At 46.4% G+C, this 27,290-nt stretch overlaps 1 protein-coding gene across 1 annotated transcript in view; it reads left to right on the top strand.

The window, feature by feature from the left end:
- Positions 1-259: 259 nt before the first annotated feature.
- Positions 260-27,290, top strand: part of TMEM248 (transmembrane protein 248) — a 313,604-nt gene continuing 286,573 nt past the window's right edge. The window contains exon 1 of the mRNA XM_069614858.1: positions 260-573. The gene's annotated coding sequence lies outside the window, so the exon portion shown is untranslated. The remainder of the gene's footprint in view (positions 574-27,290) is intronic.

Genomic DNA, 27,290 nt, shown 5'->3' with positions numbered 1-27,290 from the left:
TCAGCATATTCGCAAAATATAAATGGAAGGTTCGATGTGAACTGGCTGTGTCCCCCGCGCTCGGAATTCTATCCTAGCATCTATTCGTTTTTGGTCACGGGATAGAGTATAGGGCGTAAGCTGCAGCACTTCCTGTGAATTTTGATTATGGTGCGTAGACAGCAATGACCTTACGTCTGCTAATGGTCTCATGGAGCTCAACGTCAGACGTTGCTTGGAACGCGAGTGGAAAATACGTCATGAGGACCCGAAACTAGGTCCGTTCCTCTAATAGGAACTATTCGCTACTTTGCTGGTTGGATGGTGCTGCTGGTTGCTGTCAGAGACTTTAGTCTACGGACTTCCCCTGGCCTTGCGTTGACGGGTTTCGGAGTGGTGGAAAGTATGTTCTTTTTTCACCGCCGATGAGTTCCTCCCAGTCCTGCATGGCAGGGCTGAGTGGAGGCCCTGGTCGTCCTTGCGGGCCATGGTGAGGCCTGTGGTGGCTGTGCAGGATCTTTGGTGACAGAGTCCCCCGGAGGGCCTGGGTGGAAATATAACAACGCCCTATACAGCACTGAGCCCGTGGCACAGGTATTAAAATAATGTGGCTGTGCCCCATACGCGTGCTCTTAGATCAGAGAAAGTGTCCGGCACACTTATTAAAATAGCACGGAAAGAGCCTGGTTAATGTATGTGTAAACCCCAGTCCATTGTGGCGGTTTCATTTTTGTCTATGGATTGTGTGTTCGCTATTGTGTTAGCAGTCCTGTTTTCATGGCTGTTGTTTATTTCCTTCATGTGAGAGCCCAGGGGACGTGGTATGCTCCGCCAGCAGGGGGAACGGGAGTGTGGATGAGGTGATTATACCTAAAATCCTGTCATAAGTTTCCCCCCCCCCCCCTTAGCCACAAGTGGGCAGGACCAATAAAATATATAGTCTTCTTGAGTGGTGCTCTTCCCTGAAGAAAAACGCAAGGCAGCCAGGCCCTTCTGAGTAAGGAAAGTCCTCTCTGGGCCCTTGATCGGGTTAGCTTTCACTCTCCCCTCAACAGGGTTGAGGTAGGGAGCACAGCCAAGTGAGAAGCAGCTCAAGGCGGGCTGAAGCGAGTGCCCGTGGGTTGCCTTCCCATCGTGAGGTGACAGACAGTAGCTGTATTTCCCTTCCTTGCTCTGTGACATGGGGTAGGAGTGGGAAAGTTTGAGAATCGGGCCGTTGTATAGCGTTACTTTGTGAGGAGAAATGTATACTGGTGGCAGCCCGGCGGGGTGCTGTGCTTGTCAATTTCTTCTTGCTGCTGTTGGGAGAGGGGACAGTGATCGGAAAGTGTTTTGCTGTTTTTTTTTGCTTAGCCTTGCAGCGCCGTGTGGATGTGAACAGAGCCATCGGAGGGGATTCTATGAGAACCACCACACTCTTAACCCCCACCGCACTGTCCCCTTTTTTTGGCATCTAGCTGCCTAGAGACAGGGTTTTCGTTTTTGGTTCAGGCATAATGCCCTGTGGCGCTGCAGTGGCCTCCTCGGCTCAGAAGGGCCCATCACGCATTTCATGAAAGTGAAGGGTGAGGGGCTTGTGCGAGCCACAAAGGGGTATATGGGTTTGGTTATATTCATTGGCGCCTTATTCTGCCCCCTTATAATTCTAGATGAGTAAGGAAGGGAAGTGTTGTGTAGTTCTGTCAGGAAAAAGGCGCGGAGAGGCGCGCCTCAAGAATATTATAAATCAAACCAAACCCTGTTAGACCACAGAGGCCTGGGCTACGTAAGGCACATGGTTATAGGGCAATTAAACCCGCACTGTGAGCTGTTGGGTTCTCCTTAGGGATCATTTCCCTTAGTATATTGTAGCACTGTTTGGTTGGTCTCTGTCCTGTGTGTTGTGCGTATTGTGGTAGCCTGCAGCTACCCATAGTCCTAAGGGGGTGGTGTTGACCTATTGTGAGTACCAGGTGAAGGGAGGCCAGTACTCCTAAACAGATGCTATTTAATCACTTATTTTATGTGAATGATCTTGCTCCCAGGTGACCCCACTGATGCTGTTTAATTATTTATTTTACATGAATGATCTTGCCCCCACGGATGCTATTTAATTATTTAATACCAGAGGTAACGGAAAGAGGACATTTAAGTATGTATTTTTTGTTCATGCACTTACTGAGAACGCCTCAAATAAGGGCACAGTGGTGTGATGTTACTCAAGTATACCAAGCATCTGTTTTACATATTCTGTTTTATAAAGAAGGCTGGTCAAATGAAATAAGGCTGTGACTGCTTATTTAAACCGGTGCACACATGTTACGGTTGGCCCCAAGGCTGACCTGCTACTAGAGGGCCAACCCTCCCACAGGGCCGCCTGCCCATATTTGGGTCTGACATAGGCCCTCACATGAGAATCCATTGATCATCCCCCTGGGTTTTTGTTTCGCACATGTTTGCAGTAAGGTGTAAGTGTCCCATGCTCAGGACTCCTACAGGTTGCTGCTCACTCCTTCTTTCAGAAACATAGGGAGAAACACCTTACATATGCGTTCTGTGAATAAAGACATAGCCGGACTAACCCCTACTGAATCCCCTCTACCCCGCTCAAACATTGTAATACATCATAACATACATCACATCTTATTTATTGTTCCTTCAAATACATTTGACAAACACCAGTCTTGATTCTAACAGTCTGATTACTGTATTAGAGTCAACCTAGCGGTTGGTCCTAGCCCTGCGCTCCTCACTTCGTGTTATGTCCTTGCAAGAACAGCCTGCCCTGGTATCTGACTGCCAGTTCAGTCACTCTCGTATTAGGCTGCAAAGAGGGTGAGCTCTCGCAGACCGGCCCATTTTGTGTGCCAGTTAGTTCCAGCCAGACCCTGGGGGCATACCCCTCCTCGCCACCCCCTCCTCCGGAGAGGGGAGGCGAGCCAGGCGCTGGGTCCCAGAGGGGCGTGCTGCTATGCTGGCTGCCCCTCTAGTGCCCCCTGCGTGGGCTGGAGCATCCGCTGAGTCTGCGCTTTGGGTGAGCGCTTAAAAAGAGAATGCCACAGGAGTTTATTTACTCTGGTGAAGTCGAGCACATGTGTGGGCGTGCCATGGCATGTCATGGCCATAGCACATACATAATAATAATAATAATAATAATAATAATTAGGCTTTTATATAGCGCTACAAACCCTCAGGTATCCGAGCGCTGCTTATTATTACCCACGGTGTGTGGTGCATGGTTTTAACACATGTATACACAAGTGCATGAAATGGAAACCGAGAAGTGTAGGTACACTTTCCTAGATAGAGTACCTACTTACTGTAGAGAAGTCCTGTAATCCTCCATTAAAAGTATTGTCTTCCTACTTGTGGCGTGCCACCTCTTTTGTGATAATGGTCCATCCCTGGGCTCATGCTGATATCACATGCTGTGACCACATGAATAAAAGGGACGAGCCGTTTCCCGCTTGTCAGTTGAGACCACCGCACTCCTGCCTGCTGTGTCGTTATTCCGGCATCGCGATGCTGGTGCTGCGTAGCAGGCAGATGGGCCTTACCTGCATGACCCTCCAATAAAACAGTGCCCCTGCTGGGCAACGCTCTTCCTGATGTCCCCTATGTGCCACAGAGCCCCTGCCAGGCAACCCTGCAGCTGTGTGCCTGTGCCCCTGCTGGTCAACTACAGCGGCGTTGGCCGTGATGGCTGAAGAGCAATTGGAATAGGCCATAGCCTTGAAACGCCGGAGGTCACCACCGTGTGAACGGGTTTCATCGGAATAGACCAATTATGTGCATGTCTAAACCTGGCAAAGACTTTGGGAAGCTAGATGATTAATGGGGTCTGGCTTGGCTCTTAGAGCCAAAAGCAAGCCAAGTTGTCAAAAAATGACTGTGTAACTCTTGAATTAGATTTTTTGTAAATCACAAAAGTAATATTTAAGTTGTGCGAGGATGGTAGACTGGGGAGGAGCTAGGTGCATTTTTTTGAAGGAGCAGAAAGGATAACTTAAGTGTTACACATATTTACACAATGCCCTTTAGAAATGACAAACCGCACATGTCCGTTTTCATTCTTGTAGAGTGCTTGTAGTTTGTTCAGATTTTTAAATGCAGGATAGCAAAGTCTAGCATGTGCCATGAATTGCACCAAAAAACAGTAGTAGCTGATTATTTCACACCTAATTTGGGACCATTTGAGATTTATGTAAACTGCCCTATAACGTGTTTTGTTTTAAGAACTAAAAACACAGGGCAATGAAGCCTATGTGCTAAAGTCACCTGATCGTAGTTTTGAAGCCCTTTTGATTATTGTAGTGCCTTTTTGAAATCAAGCGCTCCACCGCTTTATCCAACCCTTCCTGCCCACTTTATTGTTCAGCGGCTAGGCCCCAGCCCCACCTGATTGGCTGCTCCTAACGGTACCCAGTCAATTTATCTAAAACATTAGAGTGGTACATTTCATCGCGGACAATAACACCAAAAAACACAGAAGACATTCAATAAATATATAAAGGGTAGTGGGGTAAGGGGTTAAAATGGGTCGGGATGGGGTTGGAGTGGCGTTATCAGGCTGGAAAATCGGGGGGACAAATTAAAAAAAGAAAAATAAAATTTGGTGTTTTGACCGCGATGAAATGTACCACTCTAATGTCCGTCTGTAAAATCACATATAACCCTCCTAACTCGCCACATTAAGGTAAAACCCAGGAACACCTGGCCCTGTACGCCACTTTCGCCTGTGTGTTGAAGGTGAGCATTTTATAAGCCCCTTTGTGCTATCCCGACCCCTTTTTGAGGGCGTCTTGATTATTGTAGTGCCTTTTTGAAATCCAGCGCTTCAAATGCTTTTTCTGACCCTGCCCAGCTGCTTCCTTGTTCAGCGGCTAGTCCCCATCCCAGCCCCCTGCCCCTGCCCCTGACCTGATTGGCTAGGTGACCATTTACCATCCAGGGTAGCCTCCTGCACCGGGCCGCCCTCGACTGTGGTCTTCGAGGTGGGAGCGGCTCAGCTCAAGTTTGTGTTTGCCTTGGAGACCTGCAGCCATCGACCAGCGGTGACATATAGGGTGTCTCTATTCTGGGTGGGGAGCACTGTACTCCATTGAAGCCTTACCTCTTATCTTGCATTGCATAGCACACTGATGTTAGCTAGCTAGTGGGTAGTTCCATTTGCTGCTGTGTTCATATTGTAGGTGGCTCTCAATCCTCGGCTTTCTCAAACTGTAGGCGTTTCTCCCACTTGCTATGTTTCTCAAATCTAGATGTTTCTACTTGCAGCTGTGTTCTCCTATTTAAATCTAGGTGCATCTCCCAACCCCCTGACCCTTTAAACTCCAGGTACTGTGGCACAGTTGTGCCCTAATGATCAGGGCCCTCCCCGTGCTCCTTTACTACTCAAGCTGCACCACCCATATGTGTGCGATCTCTTTATTAAGGGTGCATTTTATCCACAAGATAGACACCATGCCCCACACCACTCCAATCAGAGCTGCGCGATGGCGCAACAGTATGCCTAACGATGGCCACCCCATCCAACCTCAAATCTTTGCCACACACAGCTGAACCTCCCAACCCTCCACCACATCATGCAGTCCTCTCCTCCCCCTCCAAAATTGAGGTATATACCCCACCTCCACCCTCGGCCAATCCCTCATCTTCCCCACTGTTCCAACCTCCACATACATCTCTCTCTGCCCAAGCTAAAGCAGCACGTTCGAGAGCTAGAGTTGAAAACATTGACCCTGTGAGCATCCCGCTCCCTCCACCTACCCAGTCCCACCAAGCCTCTTACTCCAACCCCACCATGGCCATCTCACCTGCGCCCGCACATCGCCCCTCTCCCGAACGACATGGACCCCTCGCCCTGTACTACCACTTCCATTATCTTAATGCAGCAAGGGCAGCCCTGGCCAAATCCCTGTCTTACACAGACCCCCCAACCCTCTCGACCACCCAACACTCTCACCCACACCCCATTGGCCGCACGAAAGAAAAGGCCCAGGCCTCAGCCACCACTTAGCATCACCTGTGCTCCAATCCTTGCCCCCTCGCTATAATGCTCAAACCTCCCCTGCGGCTCCCAATCTGGTTTTAGCACTATTCCCCTCTACCCCGCTGTCGACCTCCACCTACAATGCCCGCCACTGGCCTCCCCAACCCTCACCCCGCTGCCACCATTCCCACCCCTTCAACAACCCCACCACGACGCAGGCAAGCACCTGCTGTCCAGCTCATCCCACCAAATCTCTTGCATTCTCATCAACACCAGGTCAGTCTCTAAAAACAAATGTAACATCTTTGACCTTATCTCGGACGGTTATGAATCCCTTCTTGTAAAATTTCAACTCTCACCCTCCACCTCCCACAGCTTCCTACTAATTTATAGACCCCCCTGACCTTCCCGGCTTCAACAAAAACTTTGCAGACGCACTGGGCGGCGCTCTGTTAACTACCTTCAACCTACATCAGCACTCGCCATTCTTGGTGACTTCAATATCTGGTTTGATTCCCCCTCAAACCCCATGACCTGCTCTCTCACAGATAACCTAGAAGCCTTCAACCTTACACAACGCATTTCACTGCACACCCACACTGCAGGCCACACACTCAATGCGGTCTTTAGCGCTGCAAACATCATATCCACGCTGCCCCATATTCTTCTCCTTACTAGCTTCACAATCAGCCCCCTCCTAAAACAACGTCCGGCCACCACCAACCTCTGCACTTTTCACTCCACTCTGGAACAAAGATGTTATCACCCCAGATCTAGTCAACTCACTCCCAGCACTCTCCCTCCAGGAAGGCCCCCTCATGAAACTCTTCGACCACTGGCTCTCCGGTGCCCTCACACCCATCACTCCAACAAAATGAACATCTCGAAGATCAGGTCCCACACCCAGGTGGTACACCACCTACCTCAAATCTCTGAAAACCCTCCAGCACCAGCTGGAACAGACCTGGAGAACCAACCCAACCCCCGAAAACAACCCCCCCTTTAAGACTAACAAGGGTCTACAGATTGGAAATCATAAAACCCCAAAAACCATTCTATGGGATCAGAATCTTGAACTCTGGTAACCCAAGCAAGGAACTGCATAAAGTCACCTCTGAATTCAAATTGCCATGTTGCTCAACCCCTCCTCCACCCAATCCCTATGCAATGGATTATCAGAACATTTTCATAACATTGCTATCGACAGGCATTCTGCCATCATCTCTAAAATACAAATAATGCCCCTGGCCACCTCCCTCCCGATGCAAACCTCCCTTGATCTCACACCAGGAGTGTCTCTCGCTCCTAGCACAAAGCCGTCTGTCACGATCCCCGGAGGACCCTTCAAATCCCACCGCACTCAAAAACCTACGAGCTTCAACCAGTATAGTTGGTATAGCACGCTCAATCATTAACCAATACCTCACATCAGGAATCTTCCCAGAAGCCTTAAAAACCTCCTACATCAAACTGCTCCTCAAAAAACATACGCTCTACCCACTCCTTCCGCAGAACTACCAGCCCATTTCCAACACCCGCTCAATGTCCAAACTCATGGAACGCACAGCATACAAGCAACTTGGTCACTTCACCGAAGCCAACTACCTCTTTGACCTTGCCCAATCCAGCTTCAGACCCCTCTGTGGAGCCGAGTCCTACCTAGTGTCCATTTGGGACGATCTGAAAAGAACAGAGGATGCAGAAGGATGTGCTGTTCTCCTTCTCCTTGACCTCTCTGCTGCCTTTGATACCATTGATCATACCATGCTCCTAGACAGGCCACTCTCTTTAGGAATCAAAGACACTGACCTGGCTTGGATCTCTTCCTTCATCTCTCGCTCGAAAATCATGCTCCTCACGCCTTTCACCTCTGCTCCCTGCAAAGTGCCGAAAGGGGTCCCAAAGGGAGCATCCCTATCTTCCCTCCTTCAATATCCATCTGAGCCCGCTTCCAGCACTCGCCGCTGCCACAATCTCACCTGCTACAACTATGCAGACAATACAGATCCTTAAAATTACCAGGCTCCACCCATCCAGATCTGTCATCATGCCTCTCGGATATTGACCACTGGATGACGACCAACCCCCTCATCCTCAACCCTGGAAAAACAGACATCCTAGTCTGCGGAAAAGCCGCCTCCTTCCCCAGCTATCCCCTTGCCTCACTTTCTAGGCCCCCGTCCTGGGAACCTTCATCCCAGTTAAAAACCTTGGATGCACGCTGGACACAGATCTACCCCAACACATCGACTCTTTATCCAGAACCCGTTTCTTCCACCTAGGCATCCTCTGGCTATCTCTGACACCTCCCCACCGCTCCCCCCCCCGCCCATCATCCTCTCTTGCCCAAATTGGGCAAACTGTCTTTATCTAGGTGCACCAGCATTCCTTCTTGCGAAACTACAAAGAGTCTGAAACTCTGCGGCCCGCCTGCTCATCAGCTGCCCTCCAAGAGAACACATCAGCCCCACACTGAGTCCTCCACTGGCTCCCTATTGGACGACAAACTACATTTTAAAGCCATGTGCATTACTCGCCGTGCCATCCACAACACGGGCCCGGAATTCCTCCAAGACAAACTAAAACTCTGCCGAACCTACAGGACACTCGAATCCGACGCAGCTTTTCTCCTAGTTATCCCCCAATAGAACTACACCAGAATGGGCGGATTCTCCTTCGTCCAAGCTCCCACCACCTGGAACTCTGTCACTCCACATCTGTAATGACAATTACCTCTCATTCAGAAAGGTCCTCAAAACCTTGCTTTTTCCTCCATTCTTTTGAGACTCTCCCACTCTATAATGTGATAGCCCGAGCATGCAAGCACAGGCCCCAACCCAACTAAACACCTACTTTCCAAACCACGCAGATGCTGACAGCATTCGCAGCGGCACACTGTGAAAAACGTGCACTCTTCCTGCCCCACGCACAGGTTCTGGCCCGCTCACCGCCCCCACAGATGATCATACTATAACCCCCTTCCCACCGCGAACCACCAACTCTATAACTGGTGCAATCTGGTCACTAAACGGCACCGATAAATCAGACGCACCTCGGATATGGCAACCTGGACGCAGACGGACCACTAGAGAACAGTAGCAGGATCAGTTTGAACAGGGGACAGCTATGATTTGCGCACTCACTTGGAGGTCCCTATCTAATTATCAAAGGGCTTACCCAAGCACACAGGACACTAAACCCATTGTTCGCACTGGGAGTAGTGAGGAAATGCGGCAGTTCAACCAGGGCTATTGGGCACGGGAACACACATTAACAGCTGTGGGGGTAGGAACAGAACCACATTAAGAAGCACTTAGGCGTTTCTTTCTGTCGGGGAAAGGAACAATATTATTTGTCTCGGCCATAAGTGGCAAGCTCTATTTAATTCATGTCCTATTGCACTCAAACAAAGGTACCAGCCTGGTCCTTGACAAAGGTAGTATGCAATCCTTGACAAAGGTAGTATGCAAACGCCACCAAAGACGATCTTGAGAGACCTAAGAAAATGACACTGAACAAAAATCCTGCCGAGACTAAGGTATGTGTAACTCGCGCCACGTCTGTGGACACATGCCGCATGCACGGCTCCCCATTCATGCACTCTACAATGCAGCTATGGCTATGCAAATCCGGTCTAGCAGCTCGCATAGCCATCCACACTGAAACCCCTGACGTACCTCAACACTACTGCCATTAGTATACAGCGACATCCTACGTAAAGAAATCATTCTAGCTGAGCATGCATCGAATGTCCTTCACTAGCACTCTATCCTAATCCACCAACAACACCCACCCACATGTCTGTCTTCAGGGCTACTTGGGCACAGACAACCCTCCCCAAGTCCTAACCTGGCAGAATGCACACACGCATCTTAAGCTTAACTCTTGAAATCTCCCATAAATGGACTTCGGTCCCTGAGGGAGTTCCAACCACAAAGCGCATTGAGGTCATACACATGGGGAAAGGGCGCTATATAAATGATTACAATTATTGTTTGGCACATGCTTGCAACTTGTTGCTCTGCATGATGCTAAAGAAATGTAATTTGTGATTCCATTAACTTTGCAGAAGGCAGATTGAAAATTCAGTTTCGGCATTGAAATGCCCGTGTCTCAATTGCACTGCTATTTCTCAATCATTGCTCTGCAGTTGCTGCAACTGTTGAGAGGGGAGGGTTGTTCCTCAACTTCACACTTCATTCAGCACTTTGCTGAAGCAACGTATTACAAACGGGTTGCTTAAAATGATAGTCCGTGTTGAAAACACAGTCTCTGTACCTATCTTGAGGAATGTTGTGGGAATGGGCTTGGGATATTTTATGACTGCTTGGGCTAGTTTTTCATACTTTGGTCAGTCCCATAAGCCAGTGTCTCGGCTTCTAATGATGATTATTGTCAAATAGACTTAAAACTGTTCCCACGTCCCCATTCTAATTAATTAGACAAACTCCCCTATTCGATTTGTTCCTGCTCTTAAAACATGCTTTGCGGTTCATTCTGGGAAGAATGTGCTAAGCATGGCAGGGTGCTGCAGATATCTGTGAAAAGTTCGAGGGGGAAAAAAACGAATGGAGAAATGACCACTTTTTTTGACCAAAAAACGAAAATTACTTATTGCTTTTTGTATTTTTTGGTGTGGTACTCTTTAAAATAATGCAGGTGGTGACCCCCACACCACCTGCTACCCTAACTAATACCCTTACTCCACCCCCACTTACTATTTACTGTACATTTACAAAAATACCTACCATTTTCAATCAAACAAATTAGGTCATTTCTCCTTCGTTTTTATTTTTTTCATTCGTTTTTTTCATACGGAGTCAGGGTGCTGCAGGGTCCAACAGACCTCAAGGTAGGTAGTATCACACTTCTCCATATCCTCCGTTTATTGGATTAAGTTAGTAAATGTATGCATGCTTTTCATAAGAAACATGTGAATAACTTTGCTTACAGTTCCACTTTGTTTTGAGTCGGAATCTTCAGTGTTTTGGGGTTTATGTGTTTTCCTCGGAATCTAATCACGGTGTTATTTATGCAACAGGCCTTGCAGTGTTGCTGACCCTCGTCCATTTAGAGCAAACACGAGGAACACGGAGAGGGGGAAATGGGGAGATAGTGAAGGAAGCTGGGAAAGGGGAGATGGATCTGAAGGGGGTTGGGGTCTGAAAAAAGTGGGAGGGAGAAAAAAGGATCTATTCAGTGTTGCTCGAACAGAGCACACTCGCCCTTCAATCTCAATCCAGAAGTAGTTCTGCACCTGCCACACCTACACAGGACATTTGCAACCTCAAGACTCACTCTCCTGCCAATCTTGATTTGTGTGAGGTGGGGACTAGGGAGGTGCCCCTGCACAAAGCAGGGGAATTGTTTTTTGTTTTTGTGGACTTTCCAAAACTGGTAAGGAGGCAGGGCTCACCGTCCGCGTTTTAGCCATTTACTGGCTCGAAACAAGTCATGCTCGAGTTTACAGTAGACTGCCTACCCGAGTCTCGTCTGACTGATTCAGCTCTGACATGTCTCGTCTATAAGCATAGAAGTAGTTCTGATCAGCGCAGGAATTGGTCCGGAACACGACAGAACGGGGCTCCGGCAAAACACGACACTCGCACCCCTACTTCAAGAAGCAGGCGGCTTTCAAAAGACTCTGCAGCACTGCCGAGTCTTCTGAAAGCAGTCTGCTTTATGAAGCGTTCGTTGCTTGTGTGTGTGTGACACTCTGCTACAGAACTGGATGCTCCCAGCAAGACCTGTGCTGAAGCCGAGTTACCAAACCCACGTTTCAACAAACACTTTCAATAGGCTCGGCATAGGCAACTGAACACACAAGCGTCCAAAGCCTCACTTACTTGATGTAGCTACCCACGCTGGTATATATGTCCTGCAAAGTAGAGACATCTTTTTCTTAGGGCGAGTAGTGTGATCAATTAAAACTGCAGAGCCCAACTTCCATTGTTCGTTCAGAAGGGTTTCTTACTGGATCACAATAAGACAAGTTTAAAATTAAAAAGTCTGGACATAATTGTGTTGCCATAATGCTCTTTGCTTTTATGCAAATCGCCAGGGTTTGGTTCTATGAAGATATACTGTATTGCGTGACCTGGCCTGGGAGAACGTCCCTCGGTACCGCCCTCTCCTCCCCACGGTCCCACAACTCCCGCCCCTCCAAGGATGAGAGGCCAAACAGTACATTTTTCAAACTTGCCGCACAGGCAGTACATTTTTCAAACTTGCCGCACAGGTTCTGATGAACCTTGGCCCTCCTATAAACAGTCGAACACCGGTTTGAAAAATTAGCACAACCCTTGTATTTTACACATGCAGCTGGATTTCAGATATACTGAAATTCTGAGGTGTTATCATTCTTGTAGCTTATGAGAGCATGTTTTGCTTGATGCAAACTGCTGCTTTGGGGATCATTACACGTTAGGTGGTAACAGTAAAAACAGCAGTATTTGCCACACACAGCTCTTTTTACTGCCAGCCCAACTCAGAATTATGATTGGAAATACTTCTGGCGGTATGGTACTTCACAAGCGGAAATCTTGCAATTTTTACCTCTACCACCGAGGTGTAACAGGAGTGCAATGTATTTATTGATCCCATTACATCGACGCAGTAAGCAATCTGCACACTTAAATCAAAACCCAGAACATATTTTCCTCCATAACAAGCCCAAACAAACACAGATGAGGTGATCAAATGTGGTCCTAAAAAGCAAATCAACTTTGGAAAATGGTTTTTTGAAGGTGAAGCAATTATGAGGGTAGATGAATTAGTCTACCTAGGTTACACAATGTTTTCCTCTCCATCAGTCAGTAAAGTGGAAATAGTAACAAGATCATAGGTCGAGAAAGCAATACCACAGATGAAAAAGATCTTCTTTGAGCTCTGCAAATTTTCAATTAAACCACTAATAAAGTTCTATAATGCTAAAGTAATCCCAGTGATATTGTACGGGTTGGAGGCACAACGTATGCTTTGGGGCATAGACTGGCTAAAAGTGGAAGGACCGCTTTAGAAGAACTCCTTGGGCTTGCCCAGCTATCTTCCTATGCAGGTCCTAAGGTTCGAACTCGGCCTGAAATCACTGCAGCAAAAGGTGACCTGGAGATTGCTATCTCTATGCAGGCTAATAATAATTCCACAAAAAAACTCCCTTTATGAAGACATCAAGCAACATCTTCAAACGGACAGCTCCAAGATCCTCCAACAGTTGGACAAAAAAGTAAAAAGAAACTTAGCAAGAGCAGATTCATCGGTAGAAACCCTGAAAGAGAATCACATGAAAGCAAAGAAGGATCTAGAAACAATGGATTGGATCAAAACAGGGTTGGAAATGAGGCTTGTAAAACCAAAGAACAGTTTTTTAGTGGTGGAAAAAAAACTGGGAGAACTGCCTAAATATTTGCTAAAACATCCAAACAGTGAATCAAGATATATATTTCTCAGGGCGCGCCTAAACTTAATTCATACAGGTGAGATTTTAAACATCAGAGGGCAAAGCCATAATATTTTATCCTTTTGCAAAATATGTGCAAACCAAAATAAGCAAAACCTGCATCATTTTCTCCTAGAATGTGAAGGAACTTGGGAGACTAGAGTTTTGTACTTTGAGAAATTTGTACATAAAGTGGAGTGCTTGCACTCAGAACTTTTGGAATCATTTGATCTCGGGACAAAACAGTGGACCAGGTCGCTTTAAAACTTGGTTTGACCTTACCAGGCGCTCGGCAGATTGGGACTAATGTTTCTCAAGAAAATTTGGCTTAATACTGAGGTAGAAATTACATTGGAAGTTTCTCTCGTGTCCCGCAGTTAGAGAGTCTTGAACAACATAGGATGTGGTGCAGGTTTTTGGGGGAGTGAAGGTCCCCTTTTTTTTTTTTCCTTTTTTCTTTTAAATGTTTGTGTTCTGTTTAGTATTGCATAAAGGACAACTGTAAAATCAGTGTTGATCACTAGTTGGTAATATGTTGGTTTTAATATTTTGTAAAGATCTAATTTGATCAAAATAAATGTTAAAAAAAAATGGAGGTCCTGTTTCTTTTAAAAAATAAAAAAAAGGTACATGAAACCTGATTTTGGTCTGCTTGCTATTTGGAGTGAGATTTATTTGCGAATACCGCGATGTATGGATATTCACAGTATTCCAAGATGTATGTTAAGGCTTTCTGAACAAGTAGTGTATGTTTGCGTAAGCTCAGCAAGTTTCTGCACATCCTGCTGTTGAACAAATTGTTGGACTACCCTTGTTGCATTGACCTGGGTAGAGAAGGAAGTATGACGTCAAATTTAGCACCCAGGTTTCTGACTGAATCCACAGAAACCTGAGGTTCACTTTGATGTCCAGGTCTGTGGAAGGGAAGGGGCCCTGGGAAGGCCCATCCCTGGAGCCAGACGTGTGTCTTATCAACCAGTTGACACCAGTTTGAGAGCCTGGATGCTGTGCATTCAGGACAACCACTGCCAGAATCACTGTACAAGTCGGCCAATAACTGAGCGTCATCCGCTCATAACCGACCCAACAGAAAAACATTATCCAGCACCTCAGCCGAGGGCAATATGCGTTTCAAATAGGGAGAGGAGAACCCTGTGGCTTTCTACAGAGACCTTGCTGACCTGGTAACATGCACCTTCTGGCTTCTCTCCCTCAAAAAAGAGCAAATCCAGGCTAACACTGGACCTTTTGGTTCTTGTGGTTTTTTCTAAATGGCGATCAGAATTGAATTGTCTGGGTGAAACGCTACTGACTGATCAAATAAAATTAATACAACCAGTCAGCCCCTCTACCTCTCCATCAATTCAAGTAGTTTTTACCCACATCAGGCAATGGTTTTTTCCCTGCTCTTTGAGGGGGGCAAGAGGATGGGAAATCAGACTGAAAACCTGACAACGGCCATTCATTTCTGAGTGACGGAGAAACGTGTTACCGCCCCCTTTTTAAGATTTAACCAATAAAGGAGAGGTCAGAGATGGGTTTATAATTCCTTGGCGCGGAGTAGGATTTAATTTGGTTTAATTTACAGAGAGTTTAGGCCATCTTTCAGACAGCTTGCTACTATGCCTCTCTGAAACTTTACAAGGATGCATTAACAATGATTGCCAACTCTTCAGTGATTGCCATGACATTACCCCTCTTTCCACATAAGGATGCGTTTAGGTGGGTGATGGATTTAGGGATCTTAGACTGTTAAGCACATCCGAGCCAGAAAGTAAGGCAGTCCTTGGGGAAGATAGGGAGTCCACACACACTATAAACTCGTCTGCAACGTACACCAGAAAGTGTACATTTTTGACGTAAAAAGGAAGTAAATGAGGAGGAGAATAAGGGACCATGGTACCTCGTAGATAGAGTTGGCAAATGCTGTATACGAGCATCTTTTAGCAATGGTGAAGCTCCGGCTCAGTGGGTCATCTGGTACCCCAGAGCTCTTTTTAGCTCCTGCGCATGAAATGTGTGCATCAATCTCTGTAATCTCTGTAGTGTGTATGTGCCAATGATCTAAACCTACGGCTTCAGATAACATTTTAGGGGCAAGTATAGACTCTACATTTTGAAGTTGGGAATAAAATGTAAGTGACGCTCCTTCCTTCTGTAATAGTCTCCTGGTATCATTGATCCTAATGGATCCATAGAGGTGTGTACATGGATGCGGTGGGAGTCAACTCAGTTCTGTATTTATTTTTTATTGGGAGGAATGCTACTTCGCATCCTTTTGTGCTTGAATTACTTGCATGTTTTTCTGGGGTAAAAATGTCTGGTAGGCCCCTTATCTTTAGGGCTGGATAGCCCAAACAGCCTTGTGTGTGTGTAATTACAGAACATAGCAAGTTTGAACTGTTCTAAGGCAAAGCCAGAAGCACCTATTCTCCATGCAGGGGTACGTTTTTCAAGTTGCAAGCCACTAGCCAAGCATAAAAAGTCACTCTCCATTTCTGACTTGCCAAGAGTCGATCATCACAGGCCCATGGTTACTGGCGATTACATAGTTTGAGGCCCGATACTACAGGTCAATATGGGGTGCTTTTGTAGGGCAATGCAGGCTATCTTAATGACTTTCTGTACTGTGCCGCTTGTAGTTTTGGCGAGGGATTTTGACTTCTGTGTAACAATATATTTAGAGACTACCCTTAACATGGGAGAGTTCATTGCCATTGCCACCCCACCCCCGGTTAAAGCACCACACAATATAAAGGGTTTGAAATTAAGATTCGATGAGCAGGAGCTAAACAAAAGGGCTAATGGGTGTCTGGCATCACTCAGAAGGCAGGAGCTACCGTTGGGGAACCAGGAGCGTGTACAAGGCGCAACGCAAATCTAATATACGCATGAGATGAGCACTTTAAATTTCTTTCCATTTTATATAATTCATTATTTTTAAATGTGTACTAGATGTGTCCTTCTTCTTTATTAGCATACTCAAAATGAATGTCACATATGCATGTTTGTAACTCAACATTTGGCCTGGGGATCCAAAGGTCGGTCCTGGTAGCTGTCATGAAGCTAACCAGGGTTTCCTAGGCCAGAAGCCGCTATCTCCCATCTCACCTCAATATATAATGTGTCTGATTCAGTCTAGCCCTGTCTATGACTCATAAAGATCCCTCCTGCTGTGCCGCCAAGAACCAGGCCGGGGTACAGAAAGAATATATATTTATGTAATCATAGGTACAATGAATATTTGCACCACAACACATGCCACCTTCTCTTAGACCGAAAACAATACTTCAATATAAAAACTCACGTTTTGGGATTTCACTTTTGGATCACATGTACACGGATCACAGGCCAAATAAACAGTCAACCCTCCTGTCCCTCAAAAACCCCTGAATGTCAAAATAAATACCTTGTAACATTACAAGATCATGAGCATTAGCATTCCTTGATAATGTTTAGATTTAAACCAATTGCAACCTTTTTCTATTTTCAAAATCAATTTCATACATGCAGCGCTTTGTGTGCTTAATTTCCCAGCGCACTTCAAAATGCTAGCAGTTTGGAAAGCACCATAGACTCTTGATATTTTGAATTGATAGAACCCTTCTTCCTTCACCTCGAAGCAATACAAAATATCTCTTTTCTATCATGGAGAAGAGGCCTGATACTAAAGCCGTTGATGATGGCTGTGATAGCTGTCTTGGTTCCTGGCTATTGTAATGGTGATTGTAGTTTTTAATTGCTTGTTTGATTGTTGTAGTAATTGCTTTATTTGGTGTAATTGCTGGCTTTGGTATTCATTTGCTGCACCGGACTCCTTTTTATTTTTTAAATTAATCAATATACTGTGCAAGATTAGTAAACTATCTACTTTGGTTCGGTTTATTGCAGCTGTAATAAATCATAAAATACATTGGCATGCAAGGCTCGCTTCCATATCATCCGCAATTCTATTCTCCAGGAGTGTAGTGCAATACTCGTAGTACTCGTCCATAACAGTCCACAGGTTTTATAAACTGGTTCAGCAAACGCATAGCTGGGGAAAAGTGTGGGGTAGCGCAGAGCATTTGGAAGTAAGCAATATATTACATATACAGGTCTTTGTTGCCACAGTGTCCCATGTCATCGCATCAGCTTCCTTGCCTCTGGACTACTGCTAACGCATCTACGGATGATCTGGAATTTAGCCTTGCATGCTAATGTATTATTATTATTATTTTTTTTGATTCATTCATTAAAACATACATTTTGTACAGAACTGTAATAAACCATTTTTTTTTTTTTTCCGGGTCTTGCCACCCTCGAATTCCTTTTTGCTGACTGCACAACGCTTTTCTGATCGGTTTCTTTGTTTCCTTCGAAGAAGACACGCAGAAGAGCAATGAAAAACCAGTCTAAATTCTCCCTTCCCATTCAGTAAGAAGTTGCCCTTCATTTCCTAGTTCAACCAAGTTATGCTCTTTTTTTGAACTCCCTTCTTTCTTTCAATTGAGATTTTTTTCAGATCTAAAACTGTGCGCCGTTCTGATTCGCAGGGTTTCGTCTCCTGTTTGAACGTGCAGCAAGTCTAGGCATTTCGCTTCCAAGAAGAGACATGGGCCATTTCCTTCTATTCGGATAAGAATATTAGTTGGCCGTTCATAGCATTAAAACAAACCTAAAAACAAAGTCAAGTCGTTTTAAATTTGGGGACTTTGTGGGGCACTCTCCTCACACTGCTGCTACACTGTGTTTTGCTTTGATTGTAAATATGACTGACATTCCTTAAAAGAAAAAACAATCTTCAAATCCGGCTTTTGATAAACTTGTTTGTACCTACTAGACACGCTTTCAACTTGCTGAGGCATTGATTTGATGTTTCCTGGTTTCTTATTGGTCTTGTGCTGGGCTGTCACTAAAAACAGCCTGCACTACGCACATGGCGAAAGTACACCATTTCCCACTCGTCAATTATCACTCAACAACGGCTAGTGTGAGTGCACGTTTTGAGGCCTGCTGACTTTTTCAGCTGCTTTCAATACAGTTGCATGCCATCTTACTTGACAGGAGAGCACATGTTGGTTTTGAGAAGCAAACCTGCAGTGACTGCCTTCTTTCTATCCAACTGCTCCAAAACCAGAAACACAGGCCATGTTTGTAGAAATTCACGATGATTACAAATGAGATCACATAACAATCCTTCTTTTGCCCCTATTGTGTAATGGGTAAGTACACCCACTTTAGTTCCTTTTTCCATCTCATGCATTTCAATTTTATATGTATGCAGAGGAGACGTAACAAGACTTCAAACTTCATGCGTGGGGGGGGGGGGGGGGGGGTCTACCATTGTTTGTTGGGCAAAGTATTTTTAAAAAATATCAAAAATGTAAAAAAAATGTTTTTAAATTTTACATGCGTGGACCGAGTTCTCTAATTGGGCTGATGGGCAGAAAAACAATGGTGTGCAAGAATGCCCAGAGCAATGCCAGAGGTTTGATTAATTAAAAGGTTTCCGTCAGTCAATTTTCGTTTTTTTTTTTATTCCCCCACCCCAAATTTGAAATAGGATACCAAGCTTCAGGCCCACCATGCCCGAGACAAGTCTTGTGTTGCTTTTGTTTCCCTGCATAAGGGCATGGCCTGGAAGTTCTGTCTAGCTTACTCCTGTTCCTGACCCAACCAAGACTTTAATATGTTAGTCATTCCCCCCCTTTGTATATGTGCCGACACGCTAAACAACCATGTTCTGGAACGTTATTCAGAGCAATGTTGGTTTTTGTTGAAAAGGTTCGAAAAACATCTGTTTTTAAAAAAAATAAAAAATGTTTTAGTTGGTCTTCTTGTGAATGCCTCTCTTCCCCAGCCTGTCTGAATTGAGTGAACATTGAGGGGCCAGTCTCCTTGGCTCCCGGTTTGAACATCATGTAAATTCGTGACATGTACTGGATCAAACGTAATATCACGTTTTGAACCACAGCAGCTAGAGACTTGAGACCTCGTATTGTAGTATGCCACTTTTTAACTGGCATCAAGGGTAAAGCCGAAATTGAGTTCATACGTGGCAGTACTACATCGGTGCAGCCAGTCTGGGAATATTTCTTTTTGCTGTAGCATGCTATTTTTTTAGTGGATACACCAACGGGGATATTGGCAGAGCCAGCATGGATCTGTTTTAATGCATATGCACTAGCATTATGGGCAAAGCAAACCTGCGTATGTTCACTGGCATATAGTCGTGCAGTCTTTGTGGACATGTATGGGCACAGACAGTTTTGTATTGGCATGTATTGTGGGCAAAGGCTTCAAGAAACTGCATTGGAAATTGCTCCTGTGCACTGTTGGTGACCTGGCATCTATTTTTTTTCATGTTGCCCTAGAAAACTGCTGCCAGGCAAAAGTCGGTGTGCACATATTTTTTTATTATGGCATCCTGCCATAGAAAGAAAAAATGCTGCTGGCTGCATTAATGTAGGGCAATATCCTCATGAAAGAACAAATCATTTTGGTTTTACCCTTCATGCCAGCAAAATAAATGCCATGCTACTGTAGCGAACGTATCCATAATGACTGCACTAATGTAACCCGCCCAACACAGGAACACTTGAATTGCCGTTGTCCATTAATCAGTAATATACTGGCCCCACAGTCTGCAGCCCCTCGCTGGTTGATGAATAGCGAGTGAACAGAATTTGTTCACTAAGCCATAATTGCGCACAGACTCGATTATGATTTAAACTCTAGCATTCATACACGCACATAGACAAAACAGCTCTGTACTTTCACACACCGTTACAACACTTCCACATAAACAATCTCCCTTTCTCTCTCTTCCACTTACACACACTCGACATTTGTCTTACATTCGGGAGCAGCAGTAATTGGGAATGTGACTCCATGGACGGAGGTCTCGGTATTTCAGGTTGGGGTGGGGGTTTGAACCCCCCCCCACTCCTTCCTGGTTAGAATATGGCTGGGAGTTGGGGTCTGCACTCTGACACTACTCTTGGCCATCATACAGACCTGGAGAGAGAGGGGTGAGAGACATTTTGTTTTCCTGCATGGGCTGGATTGTCAACGCTCATTCCGGGAAATGCATGTTTTGCCATCTGTTCCTTTTATGGTTGCTAACATCTTCGTTTTATAAGCTGGCTGAAGAATAACACAGGCTTGAATGTTTCCATGAAAAAATGGGCTACAGCAGGCCCCACAATTTTCCCTAGCAACTGGCTAGTGATAATATACTCTTGGGGAGTAGGAAGTGGTGTGCTGGGTCCACACAGAGAACCGAGGGGGGCAGTCAATTTCTATCCCTGGCTAGTAGATTGCAACTCTAACCCTTGCAGTACATTATTGAAAAATCTTTGCTCTTACTCTGGCTGAGATGATGGAGCTGTTGAAGCTCTGCAGCATATGTATCATCTTGATGGGATGCTGCCTGGTGGCCTACCCTACAGGGACAGGCCTTACTTGCATGGTTTGATACCAGCCTCCTCTACCTAAAATAGGCCTGTTTGTATGTACTTCTTACTTCAAGTGACGCCAGCTTTGGTAGAGAAACCACAGTTTACTTGTTCAAGAAAGATTTTCCATAATAACTTACTAAGTCTTAATTCTATTAAAGACACGGGGGCGAGCATTATGCTTCTCTTTCTTTAATAGACCAGTAAAGAAAAAGCTCAGCAGCAAGATTTTTGTGCACCAGAGTGCGACATGAATAATGTGCATAAAGAACAGGTGAACTAAATATAATAAACACAATAAAAACAAGGTAATTCAGTAAATAAGTCAAAGAGTCTGTGAGGAAAACTCCATTTCCCAGAGGACTTCACTCGAGTTCATTTAGAGGCCACCAACAAGTGACCTAGTCCTCCAATAGTTATCCAGATCCCTTCCATAAACAGTCTAAACATGATGTAACTCCCTCTTTCGAGGCTGCAAACTTGGCTGTCCATAGTAGTAGTAACTGTAGCCAACTCGTAGAAGAAAACTGTGTCGGGTTGCCGATCAGACGGACTTGTCTGCAGGCGCTGTCAAAAAAGGATAAAATGACTTCATGTATATGACAACCCTAGTTCCCTTATCACGGTGGGAGAGAAATGTCATTGGATTATTCTGGCAGAATACATATACATTCCCAATCATTGACATTCATAGTAATGCATTTAATCAATATCAAGTGTGATACACGCTGTTATTGTCTCGCCGGGTGGGATAATGCTCACCTCTGTGTCTTTAATAGAATTAAGACTTTCTAGTGAGTTATTATGGAAAATATTTATTCTACGTCAAGACCGGAGGCTCACATTATGCTTGTTTAAAGCTTACTTACCACAATAGATGCCGAATGATCTACCGGTTTAAGGTAGAATTGTTTTAATACTGATTCGCTTTCCCAGTCTGCCATCCTCATTATGTCTTCTAGACGAACTCCCGCCTGAAAGGCTTTGGAGGCCATGGCTCCTCTAACAGAGTGGGCTCCGTGCTGGGTATCAATCCCTGCTTGAGTTAGAGTCCAACGCACCCAGCGTGCCAAAGTTGGAGCTGAAACTGCCTTGTGTGGTTTACGCAGAGCTATCAATAGCTGCCCTTTAGGAGAGGTCCTGAGCGGAGCGGTCTTTTCTTCGTAAACTTTCAAGCATTTAACCAAGCAGAGCTTGGGCTGGTCTCTAAAAGCGGGATAAGAAATCACCTTGAAGTTGCACTTCATCCTCCTGTGTATATGAAATAGGATGCCATCAGGAGAGAAGGTCCTGCCCACTAGATCGAGAGCTCTGACGTTAGAGAGACTCCTGCAGGAGAACAAGCAGAGTAGGGTAGTAAGTTTGCCGGATAGGGCCGCACGTGATAGTTCTTCATTATGCAGCCATGACAGGAAAAGGTTCAATACTTTATTAACGCCCCAAAGCTTGTCATAGCGGGACAGGGTTGGGATTGTAAGTCTCACACCCTTTAGTAATCTGCAGACTAGGTGGTGTTCCCCTGCCGGGACTCCTTGGACAAGGTCATAACCCGCTGAAATTGCTGAACGATAGGCATTCACTGTCCTGTAGGCAAGAAGCTAGGAAATTCAATATCTCCTCTACAGGTGCTGAATTTGTATGTGATCCTTTCCTTCGGCACCAGGTGCTCCATGTGGCCCAAGAGTTGGAATACCTCTTAAGGGTAGTAGGAGCCCAGCTATCCTCAATGAGACTGATCGCCATGCGGGACATGCTGGGGACTCTCCATCTTGACCTGAAATCCTCCAAGCCGCTAGGGTCCGAGATCCGCTGAGAAGGGTATGGCGCTGACCTGATGGATCTAGTAGGAGATCTGGAAATTGGGGTAGTAGGATTGGAGAATCTGAGGAGTTCCAGAAGAACTGGATACCAGGTCTGAGAGGTCCAGACCGGCACTATGAGGACCAGATCCGAATGCTCCTGACAGGCCTTCACCAGGGTCCTCGCTATCATGGTGAATGGGGGAAAGGCATAACGTATCCCCAGAAATGCGTCTGTTGCAGCTGCTGCTGGATCCGGCCTCCAGCTGTAAAACACTGGTAGCTGGGTATTGAGTCTGGAAGCGAAGAGGTCTATTGACATCAGACCCCAAATCTCCTGAAGGAGGAGAAAGACTTTCCTGTTGAGCCCCCAGTCGCTGTAATCTGTAGAGTGACGGGAATAAAGGTCCGCCATCATGTTTGTGAGACCGGGGAGATATTCTGCTGTGACTGAAATTCGATTCTCCAGACAGAAATGCCTGAAATCCTTGGCTAATTCTGCTAGAGGCCTCAATTTGGTGCCACCCGGATGATTGATGCATCTTACTGCGGAAATGTTGTCCATTTTTAGCAAGATACAGCAACTCGCTCTGTCTCTGGCAAAAGAGCGAACTGCAAAGGAACCTGCAAGAAGCTCTAGACAGTTGATATGCAGATCCAGCTCCTGAGGATACCAAGTTTCTCCCGTGGCTACGGAACCGCGTCTTGCTCCCCAGCTGGAGCGACTGGCTTCGATTCGATGATATCTGGGGCGGATGCGAAGATGGCTCTGCCGTTCCAGACTTCCATGTGAGTGAGCCACCAGTTGAGCTCTGTCCTCGTTTGGGGTGGTAGTGTCAGGAGTTGGGAGTAAGAAAGGCTGCGTCTTAAGTGCTGGCTCTTCAGTCTTTGTAGTTCTCGATAGTAAAGGGGGCCGGGAAATATTGCCTGAATGGAGGAGGATAGTAAACCTATCACTCTGGCTAGCTCTCGAAGAGAGAATAGACTCCTCTGTAAGAGTCTGCGTATCTCCCGTTTGGTGGAGTGGATCTTGGCCGATGGGAGACGGAGTTGGGAGTTCTGAGTATCCACTACGAAACCCAGAAATTCTAGGTTCCTGGATGGATGAAGAATTGACTTTTCCCAGTTTGGAAAACCGAGGCTGTGGAGCAAATCTATTGCTAGTCTGGTTTGCCTCTGAACTAGATCTTGTGACTGGGCCATAAAGATGACGACGTCCAGATAAATTATAAGTCGGACACCTTGTTCTCTTAGATTAGCTACTACTGTCATGATCTCTGCTTCCAAAAGATCAGGACTTGCCCGACTCCCTTGGAAGCAGACCCATAACCCCGGTTCCGAGTGCCAGCCAGTCCCAATTGCGACCTTTTGGACCCTGTCCTGGCGCCAGTGGCACCAGGCTCATAAAGATGCCCAGTCCCAGCGCTGGAAGCGCCGGGCTCATAATGCTTGGGTGGACATACCTGCAGCAGACCATGCTGCTTACTTACCTGCCAGTTGAACCCCTGATCCTCTTTTGTTTGGGACTACTTTTCCTGTTGGGTGGGGCAGGAGCCACTCCCTAGGTTCAGAACACTGGAACTCTTCTGGAAAGCAGGAACTCTTTTCTTACCTAGGCGTGGCTGTGGAAGGAGACACCTAGGCACTACAGGAGGCTATTTAAACCACACCCGATGGATGAATCTTCCTTTGCGTTATTCTGCATTCTCTGCAGCAGAACGCTCATCGTGTCTTCTGCTTCTGATCCTGGGCCTAAGGGAACAAAGGCTTACCATCCTGGAATCCAGTCTTCAGCAGCACCTGTAAAGACAAAGAAAGAACAGGTTAGCACTACGATCTTCAGTGGCAGCGCATCTCTTACCTGGTCCATCGGCTGTCACCAATGCCTCGCGCTGCATTCCGGCATCTGAAAGACAAAAGCTTACCAGCTCTTCGCACGCTCCGGAGGCCTTCGGCGCTGCATCCCGCATCTGAAAGACAAAAGAAGGTGCGTTTAAAGACATTGGGCAACTTTATTACTCGCGTGCCATTACTCCTTCCCACGCCGAATCCAGTGGGTATTCCAGCACCCTTCAGCTTCTCTAAAGCTCCGAACTTGTACCTGCAAGATAAAAGGGACAGTTAGTGCGCATTGTGAAGCAGGCTACAAGCGCTTACTTACGTGCTTCCAGGCGCTTCTATTCCTCACGCGGGTTCGATCCTCAACTCTCATCAGCCCGCCATCCGCCATCGCCGGAACCCTGCAAAACAAGAGATCTCATTACAAAAGACTTTTAAGACATTTGAAGTGCCCAGAACTTACCGTTCGTGCAGTTAACGACGGACAGCAGTCCTCTGAGGTCAAGAGGCATGCACCCTTATCCAGTGAAGAAACTGGTTACGGCACCCTGCCCCGAGGCAGATGGAGAGCTCGGCGTTCACTTACCTAAGGTGAGGGTGTTAACCTTTGGGGTTCTACAGGAGAAGAGAAAGGGAAGAGGAGAGAGGCACCCAATAACCCCAGTTCATTAATCCCATATTTTCTATCTGCAGACATCTTACTCTTCGAGTCAGACATACAGTGCACAGAGGTCCAGCCCAAAGAGCCAACCGTGTGTTACACATCACCTTTGAAGATACGGCATTCACCCAGTCAAGACCGGCGCCTCTGCGGGAATCAGGTGAGCGTTACAACTACAGGCCTTAGAAGTTTAGTAAAAACCCAAGGTGCTGAGGAGAGCCCGAAAGGCAGACTCATGAACTCCCAATCTCGATTTCTTTCCATGAAAATCTCAGATAACTTGCATGTGCCTGATGAATCGGCACTGTGAGGTAAGCGTCTTTCAGGTCTAGACGCATGAGCCAGTCGTTTGGTCTCGGCAGGTCCCTGAGCACGTGTATAGCTTCCATTTTGAAATGGCGGTAAATGATGAATTTGTTGAGAGCTTTTAGGTTTATTACTGGGCGCACCTTTTGTTTTCTGCGCACCAGAAATATGGGACTGATGAAACCTCCTTGACTCACACAGGGGCAAATCGCTTGTTTCTGATATAGACTGTGTATTTCGTTGTCTAAGGTTATTTGGTCTGTTTGGGACATTACTATAGGGATGGGGCGACTGGTTTGAATGGGCTGCGTGAAAAACTCTAGGCGCAGACCGCAATCTGTGTCCCTGACCCAGGCATCTCCCGATAGGGTATCACAAGCTCTTGTAAACATCTTTAGCCCCCCTCCCACAGGCGTCGTGGCGCTGGCGCTGCTATAAGTACAAAGACCTGAGGATTTCTGTTGGGCTGGATGTCTAGCCGCTCTTCTGCAGGGACGCCCTCTACCACGACCTCTTGAAGCGAACAATTTGTCGGTGCATTCCTGCCAGGCGTTATGCTGATCTCTGGAGTGCTGAGGTCTTTTGTTGAAGAAATAACGGCTGGAGGAGCGACCTCTGCGTCGTCCTGCCCTGGGGAAAATTTTGGAAGTGAAAACTCTTGATGGGGGACTGAGCTTTATCTAATGCTGTGAAGGTCCCGACAAACTTTGACATTTCCTTCATGAAAGGATCCCCAAAGAGCAGACCTGTGCAGTAGGACCTGACTCTGTGTCTGCTAATTCACTCTGTTTGGCGTCTCTTATACAGAATTCCTTTCTGACGCTCAGTTGAAATGGCACAACTAGCATTTCCTAACGAGCAGATAGCTCGCTGAACCCAGCCAGAGAGGATCACCGGGTCGATGGGGTCAGAGGAGCTGATGGCTGCTTCCGCTAGATCTGAAATCTTTGCCAGTGGACCTGCAATGTCCGGTACTCTATCCTGACACGACTTCCAGGCACGGTATATGCCTTTCCTAGGGCCTTTCCCATTTTTTCTTAAGAAGGTAATCATTTTTAAATCCAGCTCCGGTGTTAAAGCTACTTTGTCTGCAATATCTGGACGGGGGCATTCGGCACGGAGTCTGGCTCTAACCTCCTTATCGAGAGGTTTACGCAGCCTGGAATAAATATATTTAGACGTCCTGGAAGATGGTTCCAAGTCGGTGGATCTGGGATGTATGAGATCCTCTGGTGTGAACATCCCCTCTGAAGGAGACTTGTTCCCAGTTGTCTTCTTGGGGATGGGGGCTGCCGCAATCCCTGAGCTTGAGGGTTTCAAACCCTCTATTTGAAGTCCTCATTGGAGGAGGTGTGGGAAAGATCAGCGTCGTACACGCTTTTGCTGTGATCGTCTTCAGTGCCTTGTCTGTCTCCCTGAGGGTCTATTACCCCTATTATCCTCCTCGGGGGTAAGAGGGTCCATCGTGGGAAGGGGATACCTTCCTATCCATAAAGGCTTTCTTAAGCCTGGAGAAGGCGTACGTTATGGCAGCTGTGGCAGGTTCTGGCTGGCGCCGGGGGGTAGGAGAGCTTCTGCTCTTGCAAGCTAGGATACATCCCCCTTCAGTAAGGTGCTTTCTCTTTTGAGTCTTTTTCCTCCCTGGTGGAGCTGTTTCTCTTAGGTGCTCCTCCATTGTATCTAGGCGGTGTTGAATAGGAAGGAGCATGTCAGTCACTGCCTTTTTAATGCTGTTCTCAACCGAAGATCCCAGCACTTTTTGCAGGCTGTTTGCTATTGCCACCTCATCAATATAGACGGTATCTTCCTCACACTCAGACCAAGCCTGATCTTATTGAGGGGAGTACTGCGCTGCCAT

The sequence above is a fragment of the Ambystoma mexicanum genome, chromosome 9 (genome assembly GCF_040938575.1).
Source record: "Ambystoma mexicanum isolate Mex_15411 chromosome 9, UKY_AmexF1_1, whole genome shotgun sequence".
NCBI classification, from domain to species: domain Eukaryota; kingdom Metazoa; phylum Chordata; class Amphibia; order Caudata; family Ambystomatidae; genus Ambystoma; species Ambystoma mexicanum.
This window is presented reverse-complemented; position numbering and strand designations above follow the sequence as displayed.